This window comes from Salvelinus fontinalis, chromosome 2, assembly GCF_029448725.1.
Source record: "Salvelinus fontinalis isolate EN_2023a chromosome 2, ASM2944872v1, whole genome shotgun sequence".
Lineage (NCBI taxonomy): Eukaryota > Metazoa > Chordata > Actinopteri > Salmoniformes > Salmonidae > Salvelinus > Salvelinus fontinalis.
In genome coordinates this window covers 100606485-100614400 of record NC_074666.1, presented here as the reverse complement: position 1 = coordinate 100614400, position 7916 = coordinate 100606485, and positions in this window count along the sequence as shown.

Genomic DNA, 7916 nt, shown 5'->3' with positions numbered 1-7916 from the left:
GAGGAGTTGCTGCACCTAAATATAAACAGTACAGACACACAACATGAGAACTGGCACCTATTTCAGTCCAAGTCAAGCATGGGCTAGTATGGAACTAAACCCTGCACTCCCTACCCTTGTAGCTCTACAGCTGCAGAGGATGTAGTTGCTATGTAAATCCACATGGGGGAGACAGTGGGTCGTGTTGACGTCACTCTCATATTCCTAACTGCCACAAGGAGAAGTTGCTGATGTGTGAGAAGAATGATAGTATCTTTGAGTTTGTTTATCCTACGCCACCAAAATACATAACTTTGCTGTTCATCAATGAGGCAGTTGGGACAGAGGGACTAACTCTGGTCAAAAGTAGATTATTAGGACGCACCTTGAGAGACTAAGGGGACTTTTCCAACCAGCAATCCATATTTATAGCGCAACTAGCCAAAACCTAAATCTGACCCTCACTTGAACACTAACCTTAAGCAAAACCCTTCACCAACCCGTTAACCAAAACCCTTAACCGTTAAACCTTAACCTTTAACTCTTAACCCTTAACCCCTAACCTAACCTGTAACCCTTAACCCTTAACCCTTAACCCTTAACCCTTAACCCTTAACCTAACCCTAAACCTTAACCCTTAACCTTTAACCCAAACCCCTAACCCTAAACCCTTAACCCTTAACCTTAACTCTTAATCCTTAACCCTAACCCTAACCCTTAATCCCTAACCCTTAACCTTAACCCTTAACCCTTAACCTCTAGTCTAAAATGACATCCTATCACTAGAGGAAATTTGACACCAGATTAACATGTTCCGTTTTCAGTTCTGACATCAATTGACTTGATAACCTGTTTTCAATGCATTTGAAATGTATTCAGGAACAAAGAAATGTACTCCAAACTATCTTCACAGGTGTTTGAAACAGTAAAGCTAATTTGGAGGAACAACTGCACATTTCTGAAATGAAGCGCCTAAATCTCTCTGACTTACTGTATTATTGAACTGTCTGTCAAAGTGAGCATCTCTCTCACTCAGGGAGAATGAGGTAGCTAGAGCAAGAGAGGTTATGTGCCTCTACCCCTAACTTCCCCTCACTGCCCCTCACTGCCCCTCACTGCCCCTCACTACCCCTCACTCCCCTTCACTGCCCCTTTACCCCTCACTGCCCCTCACTGCCCCTCACTGCCCCTCACTGCCCCTCACTGCCCCTCTACCCCTCACTGCCCCTCACTGCCCCTCACTGCCCGTCACTGCCCCTCTACCCCTCACTGCCCCTCTACCCCTCACTGCCCCTCACTGCCCCTCACTACCCCTCACTGCCCCTTTACCCCTCACTGCCCCTCACTGCCCCTCACTGCCCCTCACTACCCCTCACTGCCCCTCTACCCCTCACTGCCCCTCACTGCCCCTCACTACCCGTCACTGCCCCTCTACCCCTCACTGCCCCTCTACCCCTCACTGCCCCTCACTGCCCCTCACTACCCCTCACTGCCCCTCTACCCCTCACTGCCCCTCACTGCCCCTCACTACCCCTCACTGCCCCTTACTACCCCTCACTACCCCTCACTGCCCCTCACTGCCCCTCACTACCCCTCACTGCCCCTCTACCCCTCACTGCCCCTCACTGCCCCTCACTACCCGTCACTGCCCCTCTACCCCTCACTGCCCCTCTACCCCTCACTGCCCCTCACTGCCCCTCACTACCCCTCACTGCCCCTCTACCCCTCACTGCCCCTCACTGCCCCTCACTACCCCTCACTTCTCCTCACTGACCCTCTCTACCCCTCACTGCCCCTCATTACCCATCACTACCCCTCATTGCCCCTCACTGCCCCTTACTACCCCTCACTACCCCTCACTGCCCCTCACTGCCCCTCACTACCCCTCACTGCCCCTCACTGCCCCTCACTGCCCCTCACTGCTCCTCACTGCCCCTCTACCCCTCACTACCCCTCACTACCCCTCACTGCCCCTCTACCCCTCACTGCCCCTCACTGCCCCTCACTGCCCCTCACCACCCCTCACTGCCCCTCACTGCCCCTCACTGCCCCTCACTGCTCGTCACTGCCGCTCTACCCCTCACTTCCCCTCTACCCCTCACTGCCCCTCTACCCCTCACTGCCCCTCACTGCCCCTCACTGCTCCTCACTGCCCCTCACTGCTCCTCACTGCCCCTCTACCCCTCACTGCCCCTCACTACCCCTCACTACCCCTCACTGCCCCTCTCTACCCCTCACTACCCCTCACTGCTCCTCACTGCCCCTCTCTACCCCTCACTGCCCCTCACTGCCCCTCATTACCCATCACTACCCCTCACTGCCCCTCACTGCCCCTCACTAGAAATAACTTTGTGGAATACAGAAAATCTACAAAAAAATATAATTATGCTACAACGAAGATACTAAATTCAGGATGCAATCGATTGTGAGATGTGACATATACATTTTGTGGGATAAATTTGGGTTGCTTGTTCACAATTTGCCCTTTTCTGAGATCTCTGCCAAGCAACGAGGAGGAAACAGGCTTGCTGGGTGATCGTGGGGCGTTAAGCCCTGAATGTCTCCTAGACTGCATGCCACCCCCAAGACCACAGCCAATCGCATGCAAGGAATAACGCAGCTAACTTGGCTAGACTAGCTAACTAAATTAGCATTGGTTCTTGCATGAGATTGGATGTACAAATACACACCCTGAACAGGACAGTAGACTACCACAGGGCCTTATCCCCTGAACAGGACAGTAGACTACCACAGGGCCTTATCCCCTGAACAGGACAGTAGACTACCACAGGGCCTTATCCCCTGAGCAGGACAGTAGACTACCACAGGGCCTTATCTCCCGAACAGGACACTAGACTACCACAGGGCCTTATCTCCTGAACAGGACAGTAGACTATCACAGGGCCTTATCTCCTGAACAGAACACTAGACTATCACAGGGCCACATTTTTTGTAGTATTAATTTAGTGCCTTGTTGCCAACAGGATGCATGTTTTGGAATATTTTTATTCTGTACATACTTCCTTCTTTTCACTCTGTCATTTAGGTTAGTATTGTGGAGTAACTACAATGTTGTTGATCCATCCTCAGTTTTCTCCTATCATAGCAGTTAAACTCTGTAACTGTTTTAAAGTCACCATTGGCCTCATGGTGAAATCCCTGAGCAGTTTCCTTCCTCTCTGGCAACTGAGTTAAAAAGGACACCTGTATCTTTGTAGTGTCTGGGTGTATTGATACACCATCCAAAGTATAATTCATAACTTCACCATGTTCAAAGGGATATTCAATGTCTGCTTATTTTTTTTTACCCTTCTACCAATACTGTAGGTGCCCTTCTTTGCGATGCATTGAAAAACCTCCCTGGTCTTTGTGGTTGAATCTGTGTTTGAAATTCACTGCTCAACTGAGGGACCTTACAGATGATTGCATGTGTGTGGTACAGAGATGAGGTAGTCATAAATAAATGATGTTATTGTCCAACACATCCATCAAGTCCAAGGAATCTGGCCTAAAGTAGTGCACTATACAGGGAATAGGTTGCCATAGGGCTCTGGTCAAAAGTAGTGCACTATACAGGGAATAGGTTGCCATAGGGCTCTGGTCAAAAGTAGTGCACTATAACAGGGAACAGGTTGCCACAGAGCTCTGGTCTAATGTAGTGCACTACTGTATGTAGGGAATAGGGTTCTATTTTGAGAATCTCACTCTTGTCAGCAGAACAACCTCCACTGTGAATTACACGCACACACACACACTCAGGCACACACACACTCAGGCACCCACACACACACACTCAGGCACACACACACTCACACACACACACACACTCAGGCCCACACACACACACACACACACACACACACACACACACACACACACACACACACACACACACACACACACACACACACACACACACACACACACACACACACACACACACCTGTCAGGACTACAGTAAAAGGTAGTAACTCAACATTACAGCTTTCACCTTGAGTCAACAAGGCCCTCGAAGATCAGGTGATTTAAGTGTGTGTGTGTGTGTCATTGTGTGCTTTTGTGTGTGTGTGTGTCATTGTGTGCTTGTGTGTGCGAGCATGTGTGTGTGCTGTAAAGCAAAGCTATTAACATTAACCCATGGTCCGGGGTCAGTTTAATGGTCTGCTCTCCATCATTAATATTAGACTGGGTTGTAATGACTGATCCCAAATCAGCCTGAAAGAGGCAGAGAGTTGGCTTTGCCACAGAGAGTGGATTATTTTAGGATGTATATACAATACATCATACAGTATATATATATATAGTATATACAGTACATCATACAGTATATATATATAGTATATACAGTACATCATACAGTATATATATAGTATATACAGTACATCATACAGTATATATATAGTATATACAGTACATCATACAGTATATATATAGTATATACAGTACATCATACAGTATATATATATAGTATATACAGTACATCATACAGTATATATATATAGTATATACAGTACATCATACAGTATATATATATAGTATATACAGTATATATATATAGTATATACAGTATATATATATAGTATATACAATACATCATACAGTATATATATATAATATATATATATTTTAAACTACTCTACTTGACATTTCATTTCATATTACCATGCAACGATGTTTTCTAAATAACTTGAATCTTGAATCTTGAGAGTGTGTAACGCTCGTCTGAAGAAGTAGACCAAGGTGCAGCGTGGTAAGTGTTCATGATCTTTAATACTCAGAACACCAAACAAAAACAACATAAGGAATAACGAACGTCACATTCTGCAGACTTCTCAGAGCTAACAAAAAAACAACATCCCACAAAACTAAGGTTGCCTAAGTAAGATTCCCAATCAGAGACAACGATAGACAGCTGTCCCTGATTGAGAACCATACACGGCCAAAACATAGAAATAAAGAACATTGAGTTTCCCACCCGAGTCACACCCTGACCAACCAAACATAGAGATTAGAAAGATCTCTACGGTCAGGGCGTGACAGAGTGGGTCAGAGGCTCTGAGTACATGTTCAGATCCAGGGTCAGCTTACAGTACTCTCTCATCCTAACTTGGGGGTCAATGGCATCATGAACTTTACCCACTACCAGGATGTTTTAGCCAACATTATAGACCACCAACCACTACTCTCAGTATTATAGACCACCAACCACTACTCTCAGTATTATAGACCACCAACCACTACTCTCAGTATTATAGACCACCAACCACTACTCTCAGTATTATAGACCACCAACCACTACTCTCAGTATTATAGACCACCAACCACTACTCTCAGTATTATAGACCACCAACCACTACTCTCAGTATTATAGACCACCAACCACTACTCTCAATATTATAGACCACCAACCACTACTCTCAGTATTATAGACCACCAACCACTACTCTCAGTATTATAGACCACCAACCACTACTCTCAGTATTATAGACCACCAACCACTACTCTCAGTATTATAGACCACCAACCACTACTCTCCCTGTCAGTATTATAGACCACCAACCACTACTCTCAGTATTATAGACCACCAACCACTACTCTCAGTATTATAGACCACCAACCACTACTCTCAGTATTATAGACCACCAACCACTACTCTCAGTATTATAGACCACCAACCACTACTCTCAGTATTATAGACCACCAACCACTACTCTCAGTATTATAGACCACCAACCACTACTCTCAATATTATAGACCACCAACCACTACTCTCAGTATTATAGACCACCAACCACTACTCTCAGTATTATAGACCACCAACCACTACTCTCAGTATTATAGACCACCAACCACTACTCTCAGTATTATAGACCACCATCCACTACTCTCAGTATTATAGACCACCAACCACTACTCTCCCTGTCAGTATATTAGACCACCAACCACTACTCTCAGTGTTATAGACCACCAACCACTACTCTCAGTATTATAGACCACCAACCACTACTCTCAGTAATATAGACCACCAACCACTACTCTCAGTATTATAGACCACCATCCACTACTCTCAGTATTATAGACCACCAACCACTACTCTCAGTATTATAGACCACCAACCACTACTCTCAGTATTATAGACCACCAACCACTACTCTCAGTATTATAGACCACCAACCACTACTCTCAGTTATATAGACCACCAACCACTACTCTCAGTATTATAGACCACCAACCACTACTCTCAGTATTATAGACCACCAACCACTACTCTCAGTATTATAGACCACCAACCACTACTCTCAATATTATAGACCACCAACCACTACTCTCAGTATTATAGACCACCAACCACTACTCTCAGTATTATAGACCACCAACCACTACTCTCAGAATTATAGACCACCAACCACTACTCTCAGTATTATAGACCACCATCCACTACTCTCAGTATTATAGACCACCAACCACTACTCTCCCTGTCAGTATATTAGACCACCAACCACTACTCTCAGTGTTATAGACCACCAACCACTACTCTCAGTATTATAGACCACCAACCACTACTCTCAGTAATATAGACCACCAACCACTACTCGTAGTATTATAGACCACCAACCACTACTCTCAGTATTATAGACCACCAACCACTACTCTCAGTATTATAGACCACCAACCACTACTCTCCATGTCAGTATTATAGACCACCAACCACTACTCTCAGTATTATAGACCACCAACCACTACTCTCAGTATTATAGACCACCAACCACTACTCTCAGTATTATAGACTACCAACCACTACTCTTAGTATTATAGACCACCGACCACTACTCTCAGTATTATAGACCACCAACCACTACTCTCAGAATTATAGACCACCAACCACTACTCTCAGTATTATAGACCACCAACCACTACTCTCAGTATTATAGACCACCAACCACTACTCTCAGTATTATAGACCACCAACCACTCCTCTCAGTATTGTAGACCACCAACCACTACTCTCAGTATTATAGACCACCAACCACTACTCTCAGTATTATAGACCACCAACCACTACTCTCAGTATTATAGACCACCATCCACTACTCTCCATGTCAGTATTATAGACCACCAACCACTACTCTCAGTATTATAGACCACCGACCACTACTCTCAGTATTATAGACCACCAACCATTACTCTCAGTATTATAGACCACCAACCACTACTCTCAGTATTATAGACCACCAACCACTACTCTCAGTATTATAGACCACCAACCACTACTCTCCCTGTCAGTATTATAGACCACCAACCACTACTCTCCATGTCAGTATTATAGACCACCAACCACTACTCTCAGTATTATAGACCACCATCCACTACTCTCAGTATTATAGACCACCAACCACTACTCTCAGTATTATAGACCACCAACCACTACTCTCAGTATTATAGACCACCAACCACTACTCTCAGTATTATAGACCACCAACCACTACTCTCAGTATTATAGACCACCAACCACTACTCTCAATATTATAGACCACCAACCACTACTCTCAGTATTATAGACCACCAACCACTACTCTCAGTATTATAGACCACCAACCACTACTCTCAGTATTATAGACCACCAACCACTACTCTCAGTATTATAGACCACCAACCACTACTCTCCCTGTCAGTATTATAGACCACCAACCACTACTCTCAGTATTATAGACCACCAACCACTACTCTCAGTAATATAGACCACCAACCACTACTCTCAGTAATATAGACCACCAACCACTACTCTCAGTAATATAGACCACCAACCACTACTCTCCATGACAGAATTATAGACCACCAACCACTACTCTCAGTATTATAGACCACCAACCACTACTCTCAGTATTATAGACCACCAACCACTACTGTCAGTATTATAGACTACCAACCACTACTCT